Genomic DNA, 26,370 nt, shown 5'->3' with positions numbered 1-26,370 from the left:
TCATTGTTCAAATTGTATGCAAAATTAATTTTCTTGTTTATGCAATTGGGTTGATAAATGCTCTCGGTGAACTTAGTGTTACGATTTCCAGAGAAATCTCATTTTTTTGGTGAGAAACAAAAGAACAACTCCATTGCAATCTTATAATGATAGAAAACCTACCTTTTGAGAGAATGACTGAAACATATAATTACTCTGTTTCCCTGGCCCACCCAGAAAGTGTCATTTGAAAATTCATCATCACCAATGTATTTTTTTTTAAATTCCAGCCTTCTTCTATTTTGTTAGCCTGCTAAACAGGTCCTCACGGCTGCGTGGTCAGGTTTGGTGGTGGTGTTGATTGTGTTGTGCGTTATTTGCTTGGCAGTGTGTAGGTTGGTTGATTGTATGTGAGCTGATGGACCAGTGGTCTTTTAACTCTGTGTTTCTGTAACTGTTTGCGATGCTAGCTGCTACACCGAAGCCACCATGCTGTTCTCAAGGCAGTCTACCCTTGATGACTTAGATGGACAAGACCCCGTTCCTAAAACAAGCGAGCGTGCTCGGCCTAACCTCCGTAAAATACTCAGCATGGACTTGTCTTCCTCTTCAGCTGACAGTGGCAGTTTAGCATCAAGGTGCTTAACTCGTTCGTGCATGCTTTGTTCTGAAATCTGGTTCCCTTCCTCCTTGATGTCTTTGCAGAGATAAGTTTTAACATGTATGTTGAGTTTCTTTCTTAGCTTGCCTTGGAAGCATGTGCACGACTAACAAAAACAGAACTGTAGCCCCTTCTGAGGCTGACTGTCCCCCAGAATCCTGTTCCATGACACTAACCCCACTTCAGTTTTGTCTATTAGGGCATTCTTTAAAATTCTGACTGTAAATACTCATGTGTAAGCATGCTACCTATACTTGATTTACAGGTTCTATTGGCAGCCTTCATATGGCGAAACCTCAGGAATTATAGAAACTTTTTCTTAGGATTTAACCCAAGGAGACATACTATACAAAAGAACACACCCTGAAAAGCTGTCGTGCATAGCCATTTTTAGTTGATTCCGAATAAATCTGCCAATGTCTTATGTGTGTAGCTAACCTAAAAGTCATACCCAGGCAAGTAAGTCACACCTATAATCCCAACTAACCCAAGAGGCAAAGATGAGAAGGTTCACAATCGGAGGCCAACCCTAGCTAAAAAGGTCATGAGCGAGCCTCCATCTCAACCATTAAACTGGGCCTTGGTGGTATGTGCCTGTCATCCTAGCTAGATGGGATGTGCAGACAGGAAGATGTGGTCCAGGGCAGCCTGAGCACGCCTTGAGGCCTATCCAGAAAACTAAAACAAAAAGCCTGAGGACATGGCTTTACAAGGCTGGATGACTGCCCATCAAGTAGAAGCCCCAAGATCAAACTCCAGCACCACACACCACACACAAAAAAGAGCCAGAATGTTTTACCACTGCCTTTTTAAGAGAATATTATTTCAAATGTATGTCCATTGTAGGCTGTCACTTGTTTTGTTTGCAATGAAGACTTTGTAAATATTTATTAGTATGATCAATTGTACAAAGAGGCTTCGTTGTGATATTTATAACATGCATGTAAGATACTTTCATCAAAATCATCCCAACCACGTTGCTGGTTTTTTTTAGCCCACTCCTCTCATTTTTAACAGTCTATGATGAACTTCATCATTTAATGTTCATCCACATATAATAGCTTATGTTTTTATTGAATCCTGTCCCCTGCAAAGGTAACTACTTAGAAATGAATTATCTGTAAACAAAGCCAAGACATTTAAAAAAAATGTTTTATGGGTAGGTGACAATGGTTCAGCCTGTAATCCTAGCTTCTCAGGAGGCTGAGATCTGAGGATCAAAACCCACCCAAGCAGGAAAGATTGTGAGACTCATCTCCAATTAACTACCAAAGGAGCCAGAAGTGGAACTCTAGCTCAAGTGGTAGAGCTCCAGCCCTGGTTTAAAAAAATGCTCAGAGACAGTGCCCAGGTCCGGAATTCAAACTTCAGGACACACACACACACACACACACACACACACACACACACACACATACACGTATATAGATAGACAGATAGATAGATAGATAGATAGATAATATGTGTTTTATTTATATATATATATATATATATATATATATTAGTGTGTTTAAGGATACCAGCTAGATTGTGCTTATCCTGACATGAAAATAACCCAGTCTAAAAGAAATGTAACTCTGATAGCCCATGGTGGCAAATTTGATGATGCTTACTTTGATTTCTGGCAGCTGTGGGGATCACTACAACACTGCATGCTGCAGGATGTAGGCTGGGGGTTTGGTTGGAGCTTGCTGACTTCTGAAGGAGCCCTTAGCCTTCAGGCTCTCATGTGATACCCCCCCAACCTTAGGAACTCTGCTTACCATGACTCCCAAACATTAGGAAGTCAGAACTTGGGTAGGGTTGCTCCTATAATCTGAAAATCCATGGGGCAGTGAGACAATGTCTCTGCTTGTTAGAGAGCTATATCTAGAGGAGGTAGGTATCTAATGAATCTCTTCTTAGGCCTTGCATTCCCAGACCTGTCTACATGATGTGCATTCTTAGGACCAAAGCTCTGAGCAAGTTTAAGGGTTCGACCTGGTTCTTCTGTCACAAGATGCCATGTGGGCTCTTCCCTGCTCATTCATACTCATTGGCATGACTACATACCAATAAAAATAGATTTTATCTGTACATTTGGAGATCTCCATGTTTCTAGGGCCTACTTGCTCATGTATTTCATGTAGACACTAGTGCATGCTTCAGGATCTAACAAATTATATACACCCTCCACCAGGCTCCACCTCCTCTTCGGAGGTGGGGAGAAGTCCTCAGGCTTCCTCCACCTCCAACCAAAGGACACAGCAACATAGGCATGTCAGAAATGGCCTCGCATGGCTTCTCTGTTTTCTGTTCTAACCTTTCCTGCATGCAGATAGGGAAAGCTGGACGAAAAGGGTGGAAAGGAAAGAGAGGAGACAGGGGAAAGTATACCATGGCCACAGCGTGTAGAGAAATTCTGAAAGAGAGACCAATAAGTAATAGTACACAGATGCCTTTAGGAGCCTGGAGGAGAAAGGACAACATCCCAGAGTATAGCGGGCCATAAGAGGGAAGCCATACTGAGAAGGTTAAAGATTTCCAGAAAAATGACTGCAAGCTATCGTGGTGGCAGGAATCTAATCATGGGAGCTGTTGGTCAGTAATCACTGGGTCAGCTCAACTGGCGATCACTCCTCTCATCCCAGTCGATCTGAGTGGGTCCTTTACGTAGGACTGAGAGTAGAACATATCTTAATTAAAAAAAAATGTGTGGCACTAGCATGGCTTGTTCTTTGCATCTCCACTCCTCTCTTCTTCAGAGACATCTGCTGCTGGGTAGGCTATGCTGACTAGATGATGATGATTTAGAAATAAACCCCAAAGCTCATGGCTGTGAACTTTGTTTGAAAAAAAAATATATATATATATAGAGAGAGAGAGATAAGCCTCTGTACATAGATGAAATTTGCATCTTGAGAGAAATGTGACTTGCTTCGGTTTTGAACGGGGTGCGTGCTCACTGTCCACTTCTATATCAGAAAGACTGCTGTGTGTGCGGTTTCTGCAGACCAGGAATTAGTCTGATGGAACAAAGCAGCTGGAATGCATTTTTGAAAATGGGGTATTTCTTTTCCTCTCTTGCTTGATGTTTTCTCTTGGGAGTTCTGAGGCGTGTCTTGAGAGTTCAGGCTAGTCGTGGGGAGTATGCACGCTAAGATGAGTGCTCTGTGCCCATCCTCTCTCCTAACAGTGAACCTACACAGTGCACCATGCTGTACTCATGCCAGGGGACCACGGAAACCATCGAGGAAGTGGAGGTGGAGGAGGCGGAGGAGGAAGCCATGGGCTTAGAGCCTGAGCTCAGAGAAGCTGAGGAGGAGAAGCAGGAAGAAGAGGAGGAAGAGGAAGAGGAGGAAGAGGTGGAAGAGGAGGCGGAGGAGGAGGAACAGGAGGAAGAGGAGGAGGAGGAGGAGGTGGTGATGGTGGTGGTGGAGTTTGATGCCGAGGCAGAGGAGGTTGGCCTCACTCCTGATGAAGAGTTGCCCCAGTTCTCCACAGACGATGGGGATGTGGAGGCCCCTCCCTCTTACAGCAAGGCTGTCAGCTTTGAGCACCTGTCCTTTGCCTCACAGGACGACTCTGGAGCCAAGAACCACATGGTGGTTAGCCCTGATGACAGCCGCACAGACAAGCTAGAGTCCAGCATCTTACCACCCCTCACTCATGAGCTGACAGCCAGCGAGCTACTGCTCAACAAGTAAGACCAAGCAGCAGGCCCAGCTCTTTACACAAACACGTATCTTCTGACCTCATGAATGGCCCAGCTCAGCCCCAGACATCAAGAGCTCACTAGCAACTCTAGGACTTCTTATTCTTTAGTACCTACATGACTGAGTCACAGTCACGAGTCACTGAGTCACGGCCTTGAAGCCGTGTTTCTCTTTAAGAAAGTCTAGAGAGGACTCTTGTGGTTCTTGCTTCTAATCCCATCAGGAGATTGAGATATGAGGATTGTGTTTGAAAGCCTGTCCAGGCAGAAAAGTCCATGAGACTCTTATTTCCAGTTTACCAGCCAAAAGCTGGCCTAGAGGTTTGGCTCAAGAGGTAGCCACCAAGTTTCAGTGAAAAAGCCAAGGGAGAATGGGAGGTCTTGAGTTCAAACCTGAGTATCGGCACACAAAGAGATCTAGACATCCTAATCTGGACATCTTAAATCCAAAATACTTTAAATGCCAAGCATACGAAGTAGATCAACTCATCCCATGAAACTTTTTTCATGCACAAAATTTGGTAAAATAATTTTGAAATTGCCTCCTGGCTATTCGAATACAATAATTAGGATACATAAACTTGATGTTTAGATTTGAGTTTCCAACCCAAAATGTTTCATTATGAAACTCAAATCTCTTAAATTTTGAAGAAGGGAAAAAAAATCTGAAATCTGGAACACTTTCCAGTCCCAAGCATTTCAACAAGGGATTCTCAAACTGGATAAAATTGACTAAAAAAAAAATAGTGGGAACTAGGAAGTCAGGGCAAAGACTGGGGCTGGGGGAATGCAACAAGAAGGGTCATGCTAAATGAAATACAGTCAGAGACAAAAGTCTGATGGTGTTCACTGTAACAGGATGTTCCATGATGATGAGCTGGAGGAATCAGAGAAATTCTATGTGGGCCAGCCCCGCTTCTTGCTGCTGTTCTATGCCATGTACAATACTCTGGTGGCCCGCTCGGAAATGGTGTGCTACTTTGTGATCATCCTCAACCACATGGTGTCTGCCTCTGTGATCACTCTCCTGCTACCCATTCTCATCTTTCTCTGGGCCATGCTGTCTGTCCCCAGACCCAGCCGGAGGTTCTGGATGATGGCTATTGTCTACACCGAGGTAGGCCCGTCACCCACCCAGCCTTCTTTGACTCATGTCGTTTTCATCAGCAGTTACCTAGTGTTGATATTTATATACCTCCTCATAGTTCCCGTAGCATGTGGTGAATGATAGTGCTGTTTTGTTTCAAGGGGACAGCTTGAGTGAGATCAAATAATTGACTTGGAGTGTCTCAGTTGTGGAATGGTGGGACGTATTGATACCTGGTTGTGACCGGCACAGTAGTAATCACTGAGATAGTAGCTGTCTTTTGTAAACGAAGGCAGAGTGCTGGCACAAGCAAATACTCAACAATTAGACACTGCAATAACAAAAGACAAGAATATACTTTGAGAACTGGGTATTGATGCCTTATGATTGTAATCTTAGCAACTCAGGCCGTTGAGATCTGAGAACTGTGGTTCAAAGCCAGCCAAGGCTGGAAAGCTTGTAAGATAACCTGTCTCAAACTAACTGTAAGTGGAGCTGTGGCTCAAAGTGGTAGAGCACAAAAAGCTCATGAACAATGCCCAAGCCCCAGGACTGACATCAAAAAGAGAGAGAGAGACAGAGAGAGAGAGAGAGAACATACTTTGAAAATTGGGCTCATGTTCATGCTCATAATCCTATCCACTCAAAGAGTCTGAGATCTGAGGATGGAGATTCAAAGCCAGCCTGGGCAGATAAATCTGACTTTTATCTCCAGTGAACCAGCAAAAAGTGCCTGAAGTGGAAATGTAGCTCAAGTTGTAGAGTGCCTTGGGCAAGAGAACTAACAAAGAGCACTAGGCCCTGAGTTCAAGCCCCAAAACAGCACAAAAAATCATTTTGAAGATACTTTAGTACAACATACATATTTTCCATACATCCCAATAGAAAATCGAATAAGCACACAAAAAATCCAAATGACAGAAAGGACACAGATAAGTACTTATTAGAGAGTACTTATTTGGCTAGAGCAACCTGTTTTTCTAGCCTGTCCTTTGAAATCCAGAGATGATTGTAAAGTCCCAAAAAGCCCAAGGGAATCCTTGCAGCCTCGTGCCAGGCTCCTGTGATGAGTAGTATGGGTAGGTCTGTGAAGAAGGCTGAGTTTCCATCCAGGCACCTAAGGATACTGTCAACAGCACTGCACGTGCGTCTTAAGGTACAGGACTTAGACGTCCAGTTTGAGCCTAGAGATTCCATAGGCTTACAAGTCATTCAACAGGCAATTAAAACAAGATATAAAGAGAATCATCTCACAAGTACTGTTTAAAGCATTGGAAATATGTACCTTCTTCCTGTAAAGAAAATAAAGGTTATAAAGACAAAGACATAGCTATTATTCTCATTGAAATATTAATCCAGCCTTACCAAAAATAGCCATTGTTTGAACATTCCCATTGTTATATCTCTTGGGATGTGATGAATCCATCATAAGTGATGGAAACCTCTCTGTTTTCTTACCCCTCTTTCTGTGAGGGATTTTTTTCAGACCCCCTTCCTCACCTAAGGATGAGTAAGGGCGGTACCCATAGCATGAAAAGGAAGATAAGAACTGCTTATGCAGCATTCATCTCAAAACTAGAAATGTTCTTGGTGGAGTTGAGCTACCTACCTTCTGTCACATGAAAGGTGACATACATGGAAACCAAGTTGACATTAGAATATGAACCACATGCCAAAAAAACCATAAGAACTGTCAGACTTTAGGAAATCAGTATGAAAGCTACTTCCTCAATATGAGATGACACTTGCCTAAACAGCAACACACAGTACATGATGGTCTCCCTGTGTCTACAACTTATGACACCTGTGACCATGAGACTCTGCTTTTGTTATGAGGTCTAGTGATACTGGTATTTCACATAATTGTAGGTATCCCCCCATCAAAACGCTGAAATTCATATTTTCCTCTAGTTCTGTGTCCATGCTTCTCCTACATACCTATTCCTAAAGAATTTCCTTTGAATTTCTGTCATCCATATGTAGGTGGCAATTGTAGTCAAGTATTTCTTCCAATTTGGATTCTTCCCCTGGAATAAGAATGTGGAATTGTACAAGGATAAACCTTACCATCCCCCAAACATCATCGGAGTGGAAAAGAAGGAGGGCTACGTGCTTTACGACCTCATTCAGCTCCTGGCCCTGTTCTTTCATCGCTCCATCTTGAAGGTACTGGTTGCTAATGGTTCATCAGCTCATGGTGACGCCCCAGCCCTTGTGCTGGTTCCCTGGAAAGCTTGAACAATGGGATTTAGGATGGGGTTAAAGGGTCCATGGGTAGCCTCTGCTCATCTGCTCCTTAAATGACAGTTATATCTATGTAGTGCCCATTTCTCTAAATAGTTCATAAGGGAAACTGGTGTTGATCTGTATTTCAACCCTGGGTTGATCATAATTACTCCACATTTGTGGAAGCTTCCTAAGTACTGAGATCTTAGCCGACACACCAAACTCCACCTTGCTTCAGCTAGAAACTCAGAAAACACTCAGAAATGGATCACAAGGCCTCTCATCCCCATTACACCGCGTGCCTACTCCTAGTGTTACTGCTTCCATAGGGGTTCTCTTGTGAATCCATCCATGGTGGCTAAAGACCACAGCTGGTACAGCCAATTTGCTGTAGAGGGTGCTCTTCACCATGTGACTCCAGAAAGACCCCCGGCAGGGCAGAGCTAAGGAGTGGTGTGGGATCTTTCTTCTCACACACTGTCATAAACAAAGCTTTATTGTGCCATTCCATGTTAATGAAATTCAAATTATCCCATAGTATTTTTCTGTACTCATATCCTCCTGTTACTTGAAAGTTAGCTTTTGATAAAGTGTTTTAAATGTATTTTATCAACTAGTGTATCAGTTCCTAGGATCCTTTTGGGCACAGGCTTGGAGTTTACACACACACACACACACACATTGTCTTTTGGTGAACTGATCATTTTCTGACTTGATCTCCAACCACTTGGCCTCTTAAATATAAGTCATAAGAAGGACCAAGCCTGACAGATCTCCCAGTCAGAGGACAACCCCATTGGAGTACTTCATGCACAGGGCAAGGCTGTCCTACATGCTATAGCTTTATGCAGGCAGCCTTTGGCTCCAGGGAGATCCCCAGGCTCTCAGCCTCTTGTTCTGCCATTTTTCCTCTCTTCATCAGCTCCTCATTCCATTTCCATTAAGTAAACACCAGGCTCTTGCAGAGAGCATCATATTTGAGTAGGATATTTGCCTCATATTTGAGAATATTTGCTTTGTTCCTGAATCTCCCTGATGTGAGCCAGCGGTCACTTCTCACTGTGAGGCTGTAGGAGGGATAGGACCACTATGGGAAACAGGGGTGCTGGTGGATTTGGAGTGCAGGGGAATTCTCAGGGCTACCTCATTGCAACACTCCCAATGCTAGCTTTGAACACAAAGACGTGTTCTGGAAAACGCTTTTGTCCAAGCAATTATTTCATCTTTATTCCAGCTGCCAGAGCTTTCTTGATCTTCTCTATTAATCCATCAGACTGCTTGCTGCCAGCCCTCTCTCTTTTCCTGGGACCATCGTCCAGCTTCTGTACACTTCTCTCCCTTGGTTCACTTGGTTTAATACTGTACGACAGAATGCCAGCTCCCCCACTGGAAATGGTCACTTCCCTTGTCACTTTCTGTCTCCTCAGTGTCATGGCCTGTGGGATGAAGATGACATTGTTGATAGTGGCACAGACAAGGAGGAATCGGATGATGAGCTCTCTCTCAGACATGGCAGAAGAGACTCTTTAGATTCACTCAAGTCCATCAACCTCGCAGCGTCCGTGGAGTCTGTGCACGTGACATTCCCAGAGCAGCCTACGGCCTTCCGCAGAAAACGTTCCAGCAGAAACACCCAGATCTCCCCAGGATCCAGCTTCTCTTCAAATAGGTCCAAAAGAGGTATCTGCCACATGGCGTCAGGCTGAGCTCATCTTGCTGGAACCTGTGGGTCATAGGAAGTGACATTACTAATTAGGTGCTATCAAGAGATGGATATTGTAACACAAGTCTAAGTCTTGCCTCTGCTGGTATGGTTTCTTTGCTCTAAATATCTGACTCCTTGCAGGACTGACAACTTCAGAACATTGCTAGTGAGAAAATGTCAAACATATGATTTGTTCGGGATGCGTAAATATTCTGCTGGAATGGTATTCAGAGAACTAAGTCCTTTGAAAAGTGGATTTTAATTTAGCCAGTGGGGGCTTTTCACAAAACTACCTAGTTAATTCCTAAATGACTTACTACTTGCTAAACAGTCAGTGTGATCAGAAAGTAGATTTGTTCCGGGCTCACGCCTGTAATCCTAACTACTCAGGAGGCTGAGATCTGATCAAACCGAAAACTGGAAGTGGTGCTTTGGCTCAAGTGGTAGAGCCCTAGCCTTGAGCTGAAGAGCTCAGGAACAATGCCTAGGCCCAGAGTTCAAGCCCCATGACTGATGAAAAAGAAAGAGAAAGTAGATTTGTCCTACAGTTGCTACTCTTAGAGTAACTGAGTAACTAGGCCTTCATATTTGTGGAAACTAGTATTTATTTGGAAATTGCCAAATGCCTGGGGATGTTTGTCCTCAGAACCTGCTTCTGAGGCAGACAGACACTGGCAGACCTCATTTTTGTCATTATACCCTTAGTGAAGTCGAGGCATGAAAACAGGGATGGGCCATAGGTTCTACCAGGACTGTTGAGCACATTCAAGGCTGTTCTTCCAGTGTGTCCCTAGAAAATCCTTGAGCAGCGATTTCAGAGCTAAACCCCAAAGATGTTGTTCAGTGACGCAGAGTTGAGAAGACAGCCTACTAGACACTAGTTCGTGAAGCCATCTGCCCAAGTGCCCTCCAACCATTAAGCATGTGGGCTCCACGGGCTGCCCCGATACTTTGAGTGACAGGTCTGACTCACCCCTCACCCAGCATCTTGTGATTTCTCTCCATTCTTTGTTGCTTTTAGGCAGTACAAGCACCCGGAATAGCAGCCAGAAAGGAAGCAGTGTTTTGAGCATTAAACAAAAAAGCAAAAGGGAACTTTACATGGAAAAACTTCAAGAGCATTTAATCAAAGCAAAGGCATTTACAATAAAGAAGTGAGTATACCAGAAGTTAGTCACAGAGCTGGGGAAGTGGCTTTACTGATTTTTTACAACCAGAGGTGAGATGTACCCCCAACCCACTTTCCAAGGCTCAGAATCCTCTTTTGTGCCACAAGCAAGGGAAGAGATGTACAGTATCATCTTCAGAGATCATACCTGTCTTGGCAAAAAAAAAATCCTATCTGCCCTCCTATAAGGATCTGTCTCCAGAAAGATTATCCTGAGACTGAGAACAGAATGATCTATTGATAATGGGGGCTAATTATTCTCTCCTCATCCTCTTCCTCCTTCTGAAGCAAGTATGTGTTATTTTCTGACTTGCAGGACTCTGCAAATTTATGTACCCATCAGACAGTTCTTGTATGATCTCATTCACCCAGACTACAGCGCTGTGACTGACGTGTATGTGCTAATGTTCTTGGCTGACACTGTAGATTTCATCATCATTGTCTTTGGCTTTTGGGCCTTTGGGGTAAGTTTGAGCAAAGGCCTCTGAATGCCCATCATTTACTGGGCAGTACCACTCAGGCCTAAACCTCATGTCTCTTCCCAGAAACATTCGGCGGCTGCAGACATTACCTCTTCACTGTCGGAAGACCAGGTCCCTGGGCCATTTCTGGTAATGGTGCTCATTCAGTTTGGAACCATGGTGGTGGACCGAGCACTCTACCTCAGGAAGACTGTGCTAGACAAGGTCATTTTCCAGGTCATCCTTGTGTTTGGGATCCACTTCTGGATGTTCTGCATCTTACCTAGTGTGACTGAGAGGTGAGATCTTTATGAGCAGAGACAGAAGGAAATGAGACGCAAAAGTTTGGGATCACTTCTAAACTGAGTGCAAATCCACACTCCCTTTATTTATTTATTTATTAGTTATTTTTCAGATAAGCGCTCACATTTTTGCCCAGGACTAGCCTAGATCAAGATTATCCTGGGTCCTAGTGGTAGAGTACTTGCCCAGTATGCACAAAGCCCTGGGTTCTATTCCTCTGTATCACATCCATAGAAAAAGCAGGAAGTGGTGCTGTGGCTCAAGTGGTAGAGCCCTAACCTTGATAAAGCTCAAGAACAGTGCCTAGGCCCTGAGTTCAAGTCCCAGGACTGTAAAAAAAATTATCCTACCTCTGCTCCTTGCAGAGATGGAACAATAGGTGCTATGCCTAGCCCCCAAATATAACTGCCAATCATGATTGCTTTTAATCTAGACTAAAGTAGTTACATCACTTGTGTTTTTATAAGTTATTAATAGATGCACTGAATAGCAATTGACTGTAATCATGGCTTTTGAAACTAACTGCACATTGGAAGCTCCATTATTTGATTCTCTTGCCCCACCTTTTATCTTCGGCACACTCTGCTGTGTATGAAGAATTCCTTAGAATTGCTTTAAGTGGCAAAAAATGAGATTTGTTGATTTTAAATTGCAACTTGTATCTCTTTGAAGCAGCAAAATATTCTCATGACTTTGTATATTTTTACATTTTAGGAAATTCAGCCAGAACCTAGTTGCCCAGCTTTGGTACTTTGTGAAGTGTGTTTACTTCGGGCTGTCAGCCTATCAAATCCGCTGTGGGTACCCGACACGAGTGCTGGGAAACTTTCTCACCAAGAGCTACAATTATGTCAACCTCTTCTTGTTTTAAGGGTGAGGAAGCTGTGTGTCACTATCACTGGTGGAGTGTAGGCTGACAGCTGTTTTCTGTATAGAAAGGAAGAAGGCAACTGCAGAAATGGCAGTCATGAAATGCCTTTTGAGTGTAATTGCCCCTCACCTGCCAAGAAAGCTATTCTAGGATCAACTACATGATATGATTTTCTATTTCAGTATCCTACTTAATTACTGTGAAAATACTTGGGGGTGAAAATGGGGTTATGGGCAGGCACTGGTTCATGCTTGTAATCCTGTCTAATCAGGAGACTGAAATAAGAGGATCACAGTTCCAAACCAGCCTGGACACAGAAGTTCTTGAGTCTTCAAGCCAATTAACTACCAAAATAAATAAATAAATAAATAAACAAACAAACAAATAAATAAATACATGCTGGAAGTGGAGCTGTGGGCTCAAGTGGCAGAGCATTAGTCTTGGGCAAAAATAGCTCAGGGACAGCGCCCAAATCAAGCTCCAGGAACAACAACAACAACAATAATAATAATAATAATAATAATGGCTGTGTGATCCTAAAATATTAATAAACTGAGCGCATAGACTAGACCATTAAAAACACTTTGGGAATTTGAAGAGGGATTTTTATCCCACCAAAAGCCACCTGAGCAGGGTGCAGTGATTCACATCTGTGATGCTAGCTACTCAGGAGGCTGAGATTTGAGGATCTCACTTCACAGCCAGCCTGGGCACTAAAAAGTCCATGAGACTCTTAACTCCAATTAATCTCCAGAAAACCGGAAGTGCCACTGTGGCTCAGGGGGTAGGGCAGTAGCCTTGTGCTGAAGAGCTAAGGGACAACCCAGGCCCAGAGTTCAAGCCCCATGACCAACCAAAAAAAAAAAAACATCTGAATGCTATCAGCATGCTTTGCTGTGGGTAGTATGTTCTTCAGTGCCATGATTCAGTGCATCTTCTCTACATCGCCCTGGATGTCAGTCACATTACCACATGAGACACATAAGACACATGAGACACCTAAGCACTGGCTATCCAGTCCAGAAGAGGAATGGGGGATATCCAGCTCTTGTGAACAACAACACATTGAGCATTCAGTTCTAGGTTGGGCCTAGGCCTAGTACATATGTCTTTTAGGAGCCAAAAGAGCCCAGGTGGGAATTTCTCAGTGATCAGAATTCTAGAACAGTCTCTAGTTCCCCAGGCTGGGAGAAGGTCTGTGCCCTTCTTAAATCTGAATCTTCCCCCATGCCTAGAGGAGCCTAGGCCAAGCTACAACATGCAAAGGAGGCTAAGACAGAGGCGACTGGTCCTCCCACAGAGCTTCCTCCTGCCCTCGCCTCCCAGTGGCATGTCCTATCCCCCCTGACATTTCCCTTTTGCCCTCATCTTCTCTTACCAGATGTATTGTCTTTACTACTACATCCATCAGGAAGTAACACATAGTTCAGTAACCCTATGGCCAACAGATAATCATAAACAAATAAATGTGAATGAAACTTATGTCATTAAAAATGGAACCCAGCCAGATGCTGGGGATCACACCTAGCTACTCAAGAAACTGAAAGCTGGAGATCATGGTTTGATTCTAGCCTGCGCAGAAAATCCATGAGACACACACACACCACACACCCCTGCATGCATGCATGCATGCATGCAAACAAATAGAAATAGTAATTGATTATATAATTACCAGAGAACATGATAAGAATGAAAAATACTAATGTACATATTGAGCTCATAATGCAAGTTTGATTTTCCTGGGAGAGTCACCTTGAGAGTTTGTCTTCATCCGTTAGGTTTAAACAAAGGAAGTGCATGCATTCTTGAGGTGAGGTAGATAATGGGGCCACCACACAAAGACTTCTCTGACCAGAGGTGGTTTCTGGCAGGTTCCGCCTGGTTCCATTCCTGACTGAGCTGAGGGCAGTGATGGATTGGGTATGGACAGATACGACCTTGAGCCTCTCCAGCTGGATTTGTGTGGAGGACATCTATGCCCACATTTTCATCCTGAAGTGCTGGCGGGAATCAGAAAAGGTAAGAAGCCCATAAAAGTGCCTCCTTCTCATTTGTTTCACTTGTAAAGCAGATTGCTTACAAGGATCATATAGCTGGTGGGAGTTTTATGGCCAAATGAATGCAGGCAGAGGCAAAAATGGTCATGGCCTATAAATAATTGTGCATTGATTTGCAACTCACTGGAGTTGGAAGTTTTGATCTTACTTTTGCCGGTGTCAGCAATAGCATTCAAATATTTTCTGCCTCTGGGTGCAGTATACTAAAGTTATTGTCACAGTGCTCTCTGGGGCAGAGGCTATGGAGTGTGGAAGATGGCCGGAGCTCATGTTCACCTTCTTTCAGGACAGCTAGGGAATGAACCTCTTTATACAAAAGAAATTCAAGTGTAAGTATTTCTTTATTCCACTGTGTTAAATATTCAAATACAGATGAGATTTGTTGGATTTTTCAAAAGTTTAGGTAGCATATAAAGTAAGAACCTCTTGTGTAATAGCAATAAAAATACCCAGAATCACACCTGTAATCCTAGTTCTAAGCCAGCCTGAGCAGGAAAGACTGTGAGATTCTTAATCTCCAATAAACTACAATCAACAGAAAAGAAAGCCAAAAGTGGAGCTGTGGCTCACTTTAGTGAAAAAGTTAAGGGCCAGGTGTGGTGAACCAGGCCTGTAATCCTAGCTGATCAGGAGGCTGAGATCTGAGGATCAAGATTAAAAGCCAGCCCAGGCACAGGAGGATATGAGACTGTTATCTCCAGTTAACCTCTAGAAAATGGGAAATGGGGCTTAGCTCAGGGTAGGTTGGTAGCCTTGAGCTGAAGAGCTCAGGGACATGAGCACCCAGGCCAAGTTCAAGCCCTATGACCCACCAAAAAAAAAAGCTAAGGGACATCATGCAAGGTCTTGAGTTCAAGTCCCATTATTGGCATGCAAAAAACATTATTCTTTGGAACTGTCTCCCCCGATCTACATAAATTCTCTTGTGTACTTTGAGTTTCTGGTGCTTTTTTCACATTCCAGACATAGGCCCATCATGCTGCAGCCTCTGTGTTTATGAGGCTAGTAGAGCAAAAGAGATAGCACTAATGCAGGTGCTCGAAATTGTCTTGGCATGGTCTTACGTTAAGGGAGCAAAGGAACTGACATAATAACAGGATGCCTTGATCTACGTTTTGGGGGGGAGGGCTTGGGGGGGTGGAGGTTGGAAGCACTGGGATTTGAACTCAAGGCTTCCTTCTTGCTGAGTACTTGCTCTACCACTTAAGCCATATGCCTTAGCAGCCCTCTTTATGTTGATGTTTTGGGTTTTTTTTTGACAGAGTTTCACTTTATACCTGGGACAGCCAGAACTGCAGAACTGATAAAGAGTGAGCCATTGTACTCAACTTGGTTCATTTTTGTTGTTGCTGATCTAACAGAAACCCTGAGACTGGGTGATTTTTAAAGAAAGGAAGGTTGTTTGGGTTCCCAGTTCTGGCTTCTACTAATGAATTCCCACTGATCCATGCATGACAGAAAATCAGGGAAACTGCCGGGCTTATGTTGAAGAAGAAAGAAATTAAGCTCCTATGATAGCAAGCCTGTTTTCCCAACAGACATCAATCCATTCACAAAGTCAAAATGCCTTGTAAAGCCTTCGTTACCCCTCAATACTGTCAGCTTAGAGATCAAGGCAGCACAAACTGTGTGTAAACCAGAACACAGGAGCGAAGAGCCACCATACCAAAGAGGCACTGAGGGTAGAAATCATTACATATGAGAAAAAAAATAATTTTTATTCTAAGGAGAATAGATGTTTTCAGCAACTTGAAATAATGGAAAGAATGCAAACTAGAATTGATTTGTGAGATAATCAACAAGCTAAACAGAAAAGAGAATTAAGACGAGTAATCAAAAGGTCCATAAAAAGAAAAGAAGATGGCAATTAAAGTCACTCTGTTACTAAATTGGCTGCTTCAAGGGTAGGTTGCTAAGATATGTACCAGCCACACAGATAGATATCATGGCAGCACTCGGCTCACTCTCAAGTGTTAGATCACTCACACCATAACAAAGCACCTGTGATATATCAGCTTAAAGAGAGGAAAGATTTGTGACTTGCTATCTTGACCACTTGTTCTTATTACTTTGGGCACTGGGCAGCACAGTTCGCCAAGGCAGGAGCCATGTAGCAAAGTCCTGTGTTCAGCACATGGTGACTGGGAAGTAGAAAGAGAAAAACATCAAAATCCCACAGTCCTCCACCAAGGTCTTCCCCCTAAGACCCAGCCCCTTCCAGGAGCAGGAAGAATTTAGCACACAGACCACCAAGGGGCATTCCAGATTCAAACAGAACTTCAGCCCTGGAAGTCATTTTTCCACAGATAAATGATCAGTTGTGTATCTCCGCTAACAACGCTTAGTTCAAAAACTGGTTTCTCTTTCAATGGTCATGTTCATTGGGAATCCATGGGAGACTTTTTCTTCTTTCAGGTCTGCCAGATGCCTAAGTTTCTTACATAAAATGATGTTGTAGTGTATGTGTATATACCAAGGATAATCTGTGTACTTTGTCATCCCTAGATTACTCATAAAGCCTAAGAATGCAAATGCTAAGCAAATACAGGGCTGACCGTATTGTTCGGGGAATAATGACAAGACAAAAAGTCTCTAATGACACAAATTCCCACTCAGGTGTTCCTTTTTGTATTTTTTGTACTGGTGCTTTGACTCAGGGGCCTGAGTTTGCTAGGCAGGTGTTTACTACTTGAACCACACTCCAATCCTCTTGTGCCTTTGCTATTTTTCGGTCGGGTCCTTACAACAGGGGCATGCAAGCATGCAAAGTTTTTGCCTGTGTTGGCTTCAATCACAATATTCTTCGAGTGGCTAAGATTACAGGTGTGAGCTGTTCCACTCAGTATATTTGATAGGTTGATTTCCTACAAACACAGTATAATACAGTTGATGAACAAGAACAATTTCCAGAAAGGCACACGCCCACTCATGCAGGCCACTTATTCCTGGGCAGATTCCACAATGATTTCCTTACAGCTGCTTCCCAGAGCGCTCCAGGAAGCTGGTGGGAAATGTAACAGAGCAGGGCTGCTGAACTGAGTTTCCCCACTGGCCTGTAGTAAAGAGCTAAGTGCCTAGGAAAGGGATGACTGAGTAGTTCAGAGAAGAAAATGGCAATCCCTTAGAAAAGTGGCCACCTGCCTGGAGATAGATCCAGAGTTCATCCTGAACCACCCAGGGAACACAGCAGGGAGGAACAAGAGCTAGCTCCAGCGGCTATTGAGATAGCTGAGGACTAGGGCCCACTTTAGCAGAACAGACCACAGCTGTCCATGACAGAGATAAGACACATCTGCTTTGCTGGGGGCTTAAATCAAGTAGCAGAATGCTGGAACAAGTTCCAGTCCCAGTACCATCAGAGAGAAAGAGAGAGAGACAGAAAGAGAGAGAGAGAGGCAAAGACAGAAAGACAGAGAGAGAGAGAAAGTGAGACAGAGAAAAAGGAAGGAAATGAGACAGGGAGAGAGAAAGAGAGGAAGGAAGGGAGGGGGAGGGAGGTAGAAAGGGGAGAAAAGAATGAAGAAAGAAAAGAAAGGAAGGAAGGGCAAGAGAGACACATTTTTCTTGATCTCACAGATTCCTTCACAATGCAGTGTTATTATGGTGTACTGACAGGAGTGCCCTCAACTTGCTTCATTGACTGAATAGTGGAAAATCAAATCAGCTCATTTGTGTATACACACACACACACAAACTCACACACCATATTTGATAGATATTAATCAACTAATTAATTTATCAATTAATTCAATATTAAAATACTGAACTCTAGTTTTATTTGTGAAGCTCTAAATTAGAATATTAGAATTTGTGTGCATCTGTAATCTCAACTACTAAAGAGGAAGAGGTTGGAGGATCTTGGTGTCCGGCCAGCCCAGATAAAGTTAATTAAGAAAACAAAAACCCAAACTAAAAACAAAAGGTATCGGGGGACCAGGAGCATAGCCTAGTAGTAGTGTGCTTGTCTAGCATGCACAAAGCCCTGGGTTTGATTCTGTTATGGGGTCAAGAGGAGGGGATTCCACATCCCTCCAGGTGGGGATTCCACGTCCCACCAGAGTCCACCACACAGAGACAGTCTCATATAAAAAGGTGAATTTATTGGAGAAATAGATGGTGAACTGACCAGCCAGCGACACAGTGCAGACTCGGGAGCTGACACTGTGACCCTGAGCGGCTCTCACGCAGGGTTTTTAAGGGCAAAACCCATGCGGTGGAACCTGGCCACACAGGTGGCCAATGGGATAGTTACATACACAGAGGGACCATAGCCAGCTCCAGCCACACGCAGGTAGCCAATAGGGTTACAGCCCAGTGTTTGCATTTACCTATCACCTTAGTTGGAGTTGCAAATTGGGAAGGTCTCCACACAAAAGGGGCCCACCCCCACCCAAGCTGATATCCCTCCTCATGGGGGTGGGGAGAAGGTCAAGGTTGCCCCTCCCTAGAAGGGCAAAGGCGACTGGGCTGTACCAGATATCCCTCCTCATTGGGGGGGGGTGGGGAGGTCAAGGTGGCTGGGCTGTACCATTGTCGACCTTCCACAATGGGGCAGGGGAACTCTTAGGCACCAGTCCCTGCTCCCCTCTACACTCCCTGCTCCCCTTAACAATTCCTCAATACCACATACACAGAAAAGGCCAGAAGTGGTGCTGTGGCTCACGTGGAAGAGCGCTAGCCTTGAGCAAAAAGTGTTCAAGAACAGTGCTCAGACCCTAAGTTCAAGCCCCAGGACTGGCAAAAAAAAAAAAGTAGTGTGTGGATGGACAGAATATGTGTCTAGCAAGCACAAGTTCAGTCCGGGTACTGGAGGTGGAGGGACTCGGAGAGAACAAAGGAGAAAGTTTTCCGCAGGAATGCAGGGGTGGATCTGGAGCACTTTTGCTCCTAAGGAGCAGAGCTTCCCCTCTCACTGCCCACAGCACTTAGTGGAATCTTACTGCCTGCTTTAAATCCAGTGGAATGACCTCCTGCCTTATGGGTGCAGCGTGCAGACTCCTCCTCCTTCCCGTCACACTCCTGCACTCCTCTCACTTCTCCACTCTTACCCAGGGGAACCCAGGCCCTCATACATCAGGAATTCAATTTTTGTGTATATGTAGGTATTGGAGTTTGAATTGAGAGCTGGAGGCCCTTGTTCAACATTTCCCCTCATGGCTAGCACTGTACTTCTTGAGCCACACCTCCAGTCTAGTTTTTTGGTTTTGGGGGTGGGGGATTTGCCAGTCCTGGACTTGAGCTCAGGGCCTGAGCACTGTTGTTGGACTTTCTCAAGGCTAGAGCTCTACAAATTGAGCCACTGCATCACTTCTGGTTTTTTTCTATGTATATGGTACCGAGGAATCGAACCCAGGTCTTTGTGCATGCTAGGTAAGCACTCTAACACTAGGCCAAACTCCCTGCCCTAGTTTTGCGTTTTGTTTGGTTGGTTGGTTTTATTTGCTGGTTAATTAGAGATAAGAGTATCAGGAACTTTTCTGCCCTGGATGGCTTCAAATCGTGATCCGCAGATCTGAGCCTCCTGAGAAGTGAGGATTATAAGCAGAGCCTCTAGCACCAGCTTCAGGAATGCCATTTAAAAGTCTTTCTATCCTCTATGCAGGGAAGGCTGACTTCAAGACGCTGGTTTTAAGTATTCAGGAATTTAAAATTTCTTTTCCATACATAATGCCTTAAAAACATTCAATTTAGTCTGCAGGATGTGTGACCCACACTCACAAACAAAACACACAACTTTTCAGGATACTTTTTTTTTTCTTTTTGCCAGTCCTGGGGCTTGAACTCAGGGCCTCAGCACTGTGCTTGAGATTTTTTATGCTCAAAGCTAGCACTCTACCTCTTGAGTCATGCTCCACTTCTGGCTTTTGTGACAGTTAAACAGAGACAAGTGTCTCATGGACTTTTCTGCCCAGGCTGGCTTCTACCCATAACCCTCAGCTCTGAGACTCCTGAGTGGCTAAGATTACAGGTGTGAGCCCCCCTTCAGGATTCTTTGGCAGCACTCTGTGGACCAGAGGACATGTTGTAAGCTTGACACAGCGTCACTCCACTTCTCAACTTTGCTCTAAGGTTGGGACAAGGTTGCCATCCCCATGTCAGTGTAAGTAGAAAAGAATCAGTCCTGTGAACTCTCACTGCACCTCTCCCAGCATGTGTGCCCAGGCCTCTTGGAATCCTTCTCTTGCAGAGATACCCTCAGCCCCGGGGCCAGAAGAAGAAGAAAGTGGTAAAATATGGCATGGGCGGTATGATCATTGTCTTGCTCATCTGCATTGTCTGGTTCCCGCTGCTCTTCATGTCCTTGATTAAATCTGTCGCTGGAGTTATTAACCAGCCTCTGGATGTCTCGGTTACCATCACCCTGGGAGGATATCAGGTAACCTAGGTCTAACCTACCTTCCAGAGCCTTTCTTAAGGCTGCATTCTCTCAGCAACACCTTCAAGAATAGTTAGCGATGGCTGGCAGTTCCAATATCCTGTCCTGGTATTGACTATTTAGCCAACACTGTGTGAAGTTCATGCAAGAGATGGAGAAAAAAAAATCATTTCATTGCCTCGCATGCATAAGGCCTTGGATTTGAACCCTAGTACCACCAGCCATCTGGTTTGAACACACAAACAATCGCTGCATAAACATTATATCTGGCCCTTGCAAGATGGCTCTGATTTTTAATTCCAAATATTCAGTAGGTGGAAGAGAGTGACTTGAGCTAGGTACCGTGGCTCACAACTTAGCAACTGAAGAGGCTGAGCTCTGAAGATCATAGTTGGAAGCCAGGGTGGGCAGGAAGTGAGAAACTATGAAACTATCTCCAATTAACCACTAAAAAGCTAGAAGTGGAGCTGTAGCTCAAGTGGTCACGTAACAGCCTCAAGCAAAAAAGCTAAGGAACCTTGTCTATACCCTTCGACCAATATATTCTTTCTCTCTCACCCCTCCCTCCTCTTTCTCTCTGTCTCCCCTCTTTCTCCCTCTCCCCCTCTCCTTCCCCACCCCCTCACACACACACACACACACACACACACACACACACAGAGTGGTTTGATGCCAGTCTGGGAAGATAGCAAGATCCCCCATCTCAATAAATGAGTGTGGTGGCAGGTGTTTGTAATCCTAGCTAGGCAAGAGGCATAGGAAAGGAGGATCCTGGTCTGAGGCCATTCCTGGGCAAAAATGCAAAACCCTATCAAAAACATCACCTAGAGCAAACAAAGCTGGGGAGTATCCTTCAAGTGGCCCCAGGTTAAACCCCAGACTACCAAGAGAAAGACACAGAGAATGATCTCTGAGGCCAGCTACCTCAGGATGCTAGATGGTTGTACTGTGCAAATGTATTTCTTCTAACATAGGGGACAGAGAAGTGTCAGCAATGCTTATAGCCTGTGTGCCTTTGTTTTCCAGCCTATTTTCACAATGAGTGCTCAGCAAAGCCAACTGAAAGTGATGGACCAGCAAAAGTTTAATAAATTCATAAGAGCTTTCTCTAAGGACACCGTAAGTAAATACTTGCAGTAGATCTCTGAGAAGACCTTGCTTTACGTGAGCCCAGGACTTTAAATTGCTTAATACTTTGCCATGGCTTGTTATCAGGCATAAATGGTGATAGACATAATTTAAATTAACAATAGTTTAATGTGAGTTCAATAGCTTTTGAGCCTTTTTTTTAACTTTTAAGCTACAGTAGATATGGCTCTTTGGCATGTCTATTATGCTGAGAATCTATCCTCAGAAAACAATTCAAATTAGGAGAAAGCACATGTCTGTTATTTGCTTAATAACAGAGATAGTTGGGTTTGAGGGTTGGTGGATGGGTGAGATCATGAACATTCTATTAGTTTATCACTGGTCCTCTTCCCTGGACATGGCGGGAGAAAGGGCTTCCATTCTTTGCTCTATTTACATACTCATGAAGACTTTCTAGTCAACTTCTTTTGTAAAAGGTTGAACCAGGCGCCGGGATGTTCACACTTATAATCATAGCTATTCAAAAGGCTAAAATTTGAGAATTGTGGTTCAAAACCAGCTCACAGGCAGGAAAGCCTGTGACACTCTTTTTTTTTCTTTGCGGGGCTTGAACTGAGAGCCTGGGCACTGTCCCTCAGCTCTTCAGCTCAAGCCTACTGCCCTACCCCTTGAGCCACAAGCCACTTCCAGGTTTCTGGTGGTTAATTGGAGATAAGAGTCTCATGGACTTTAGTGCCTGGCATAGCTTTCAACCACAATCCTCAGATCTCAGCCTCCTGAGTAGCTAGGATTACAGGCATGTGCCACCACGTCCAGTTGTCTGAGAGGCTCTAATCTCTGGCTAACCACCAAAAAAAGACAGAAGTGGAGCTATGGCTCAAGTGATAGAGTGCTAGCCTGGGTACTACAACACCCAGTAGCACGCCCAGGACCAAAATAAAAAGAAATCATCAGTGGCTAGGAGTTTGGCCTAGTGGTAAGAGTGCTTGCCTAGCATGCTCGAAGACCCGGGTTGGATTTCTCAGCACCCCACATACATAGAAAAAGCCACAAGTGGTGCTGTGGCTCAAGTGGTAGAGTGCTAGCCTTGAGAAAGCCCAAGGACAACGCTCAGGCTCTGGGCTCAAGCCACAGGACTGGCAAAAAAAAATCATCATCATCACAAAGCCTATGACAGCTACCCAGACTAAAACAAACTGAAAGTGTGGCCTAGTGGCAGAGTGCTTGCCTACCATGCATGAAGCCCTGGGTTGGATTCCTTGGTACCACATACACAGAAAAAGGCAGAAGTGGTGCTGTGGCTTAAGTGGCAGAGTGCTAGGATTACAGGAGTGAGTCACTGGCATCATGAAAATGAGTTCTGTAAGTCATGTTTAGGCCCGGGCATTGGTGGCTCAGGTCTACAATCCTAGCTACTCTGAGGCAGCCAGGGTAGACAAATTCTTATCTCCAGTTAAATTGTATAAAATTACCATCATCATACTACACCCTATCAAAACAAATTTTGGAACTAGTAAAAGACAGCCAAGATGTTCTAGGTGAAAATCTTGAAAACTATCTCTGACTTCATAAATTTCTGTCTAAGAAGAGAAGAGACACAATGACAGTAATAAAAAAAACCCTATCTGGATATCCATTATTGCTTAACTGGAGCATTTCTGTGGGGGTACATCACTGGGGTTCAGCCAGCTGATTGACAGCTGCCATCCCTGAGAGCAAAATGGGACGTAGCATCTGTGTATCATAAATAATCCTTTCCTATCAAGAAATCTCTGTGCTATCACAGGGAGGAGTAATTGTTTTCTTTATAAGCATTATGTTTCTAATTAATTTATGCATGTGCATTTGTGCACATACAGGGCGCTATGCAATTTCTGGTGAATTATGAAAAAGAAGACATAACGGTAGCAGAATTGGAAGGAAACTCCAATTCTTTGTGGACCATCAGCCCTCCCAGTAAGCAGAAAATGATACAAGAGCTCATGGACCCCAATAGTAGCTTCTCTGTTGTTGTTTCATGGAGTATTCAGAGGTAGTTACTGCATTTCCGTGCATCATTCCCCAGCCCCATCTAGGATTATGGACTTTCAGCTAACTTCCTAAAAAAAAATTCTGGATTTCCTCACCTAGGGGAGGGGCTCTGAATCATGAGAAAGTTTCTTTCCCACAAAGCTCTTCCCTATGTGTCTGTGTCCTGGCAGAAATCTTTCTCTATGCATCTGGGTGGGGAGTTCCCCAGATATACTATAGTGGACAAGCGGGTCAAGGCATTGAGGAGTGCAGTCTGTAGCCCTTCCCACTGAGGCTTCTGGAATCGTGTGTGAAGGAGCTCAGTATGTTGGAATGTAGAGGTAGATACATCTTTTCCTTTCTTGATTTGTGTGGGTGTCTCTATCGGAGCGACTAGTTCACTTGCGGGGTTTCATGGTTGAGTGTCAAGGTTAGGGCTCGCAGTCATGTCCAGCTGAGATTTCAGGACTTAGTGAGCAGTGCCTGGCCTCCCTTGTCAAGAAAACCCCCAGCCACCTTCAGTTCCCCTGTATAGTCCTTCTCTGTGTTTGTATGGTGGTGAGCAACATCTGCTCTAGGGAGAACAGAGAGACCCAGTTCCTTCAGGTAGACATCCTGGCTCTGAATGTTAAGATCCAAACCAAGTGTGTGCTATGTCTGTTTGGCTAAAGGACAGCTCTGAAATATCCCATGGCAGAGCAACTCACTCCTGAGCAGTGCAGCTGACTTACATACCAGGTACTCAAGAGCCTGAGATCGGGGGATCCCAGTTCAACCCACAGTCACTGAGTCTGTGAATTACAATCAACTCCAAACGTGGAGTGGGCTTGGGACTGAAAATGAAGAGCACTGAGTATTAAAAACGGTGGACAAGAGCCATGCCCTGAGTTCAAGATCCAGAATGGAGAGAAAAAATAAAGGGAAAGCATTTCTTTTTGGAACTGGATCCCACTTTTGCCTTCTTAGCCCTGTTCTTTCTGACCCCTTTCTCTCTACCTGAAAGAGTAGCACTTTGGTCCGGAAGTAAGAGCATGAAGGAGAAACGATCTCTGAGAGTTTCTCGTAAATCTGCATGCTGTCTCTGTAGGAGGGACAGAGAGAAGTGACAAATGGGAAAGTGAGAGAGAAGGGAGACAGGCTTGGTTTTGTTTTAGAGTCTGGCCTGCAAGTTGCCTGAACAGGAGGTTTTCAAATGATTGTATGAAGCTCCCAAGGACCCAGGAGCTGGAAGCAATTTCTTCTTCATGTCCCAGTGGAGTCCAGCCCAGTTGTATGAGACAACTGTGCTTGGATTTCCTTTGGACAGAAATGTAGAATTACCACAGAAATCCTGGACAGCTCCTCTGGGTCTCTGTCCAGCTTCAGTGAGACATTGCACTGAACATTTGCCGGTGCATGAACAGGCATAATGCAGGCACTGTCCCTGTTTTCCTGGCTAGCAGCCCAGGTCATACAGGCTTGGAACTGGGGCTGGTGGTGAAGCTGGCTAGTCCCTGTGTGTGCACAGCTTCTGTGGAGAGAAGGACCCACCTGGAGACCTCTTGCCATGTGCTGTCCAGGCGCTGGATGGCTCTGCTGTGCAGAGCAGAGAGGATGGCATGGAGGGAGAAGTTCCTGAGGACTCTGCATTCCTGCATGGGAAGGGGGTGTGAGCCTTGCATGCTACTGCTGCCACCTGATGCCTTGCTGGCTGGGCTAAGCCAGGGTCAGTACAAGGATACTGGGGAGCTGCTTACAGGGCTTCAGAGGGGAGAGAGGGCTGACCAGGCCTGGGTGAAGTTGCCCCTGAGTCGTGAGTATGAGGAAGGAGTGAGCACCATTGCATGTGTGGTATGTGGGAGTCCAGACAAGATGGCCCTGGGCAGGAGGGCCTGGAGTCCACACAGGGCTCTGAGCACATTGGCACATCTCAGAATATAAGACCCTGAAGGGAGAGTTTCTAGGCAGCAGCTGTGTCTTACCTTGGCCACTGAGATCCAGTGCTCTAGCACCCTTGCCCTGGAACAGGGCTGCATGCTGTGGTCCCCTAAGCAGGTGGTGAGCACGCAGGAGAACACCTGGTCAAACTGTGTGAAGGTGGCCCGGATGGTGGGGGCCAAGTTCTCCATGTCGTGTCTGTCCTTCTGGGAAATGGCAGAATGCAGGCAGTGGTGGGGCACCACCTTCAGGAACAGCTCCTGCCAAAGGAAGGAGTGTCTCATTGCCTGGCACACAGCACAGTGCCCAGCCCCGTAGTTGGGCTGAGAACTCTGGCTGTGTAGGGGTCTCTGAGGCTTGGGCATGGGTTTGTAGGGATGTTATGCCGCTTCGCAACCCTGGAGGGCACCTGAGTGTCCCTACCTCATGTCAGGGTCTGCTGTGCAATGTGACTCTTCCTCCTTGGCCTAGGCCGAATTTCTGCCCTCCCCAAGTAACCCCATGCCTGTCCTTTAGTTTATATCCACAGATGCTGCTTCTGTAGCACTTTCTGTTTTCTGCACTAGGCTCTGGCACACACACCAGAATCCTCATAATTGCTTGGGCTTATGTGGTCCCTGCCAAATACGGAGGAGCTGCGATTCTGGCTGCACCTCTCCACGCATAGCTCCTGGGACACAGAGGTATCATATTCATTTTAGTGTCTGCATTTAAAGAGTGTTGCTAGGAAGCTTGAGCCAAGGTGAAGCTCAGGCTGGATGAAAGC

The 26,370-nt window shown here is 44.8% G+C and overlaps 2 pseudogenes; both read left to right on the top strand.

Annotated features, from left to right (window-relative positions):
- The window catches only part of LOC150039362 (piezo-type mechanosensitive ion channel component 2-like), a 195,629-nt pseudogene extending 171,176 nt beyond the window's left edge, over window positions 1-24,453 (top strand).
- Window positions 24,454-24,718: 265 nt separating this feature from the next.
- The window catches only part of LOC150039360 (uridine phosphorylase 1-like), a 56,158-nt pseudogene continuing 54,506 nt past the window's right edge, over window positions 24,719-26,370 (top strand).

The sequence above is a fragment of the Megascapheus bottae genome, unplaced genomic scaffold, assembly GCF_031878675.1.
Source record: "Megascapheus bottae isolate mThoBot1 unplaced genomic scaffold, mThoBot2.hap1 HAP1_SCAFFOLD_40, whole genome shotgun sequence".
In the NCBI taxonomy this organism is placed as follows: domain Eukaryota; kingdom Metazoa; phylum Chordata; class Mammalia; order Rodentia; family Geomyidae; genus Megascapheus; species Megascapheus bottae.
Note: the sequence above shows the minus strand (reverse complement) of the source record. Positions and strands in the feature narration are given on the sequence as shown.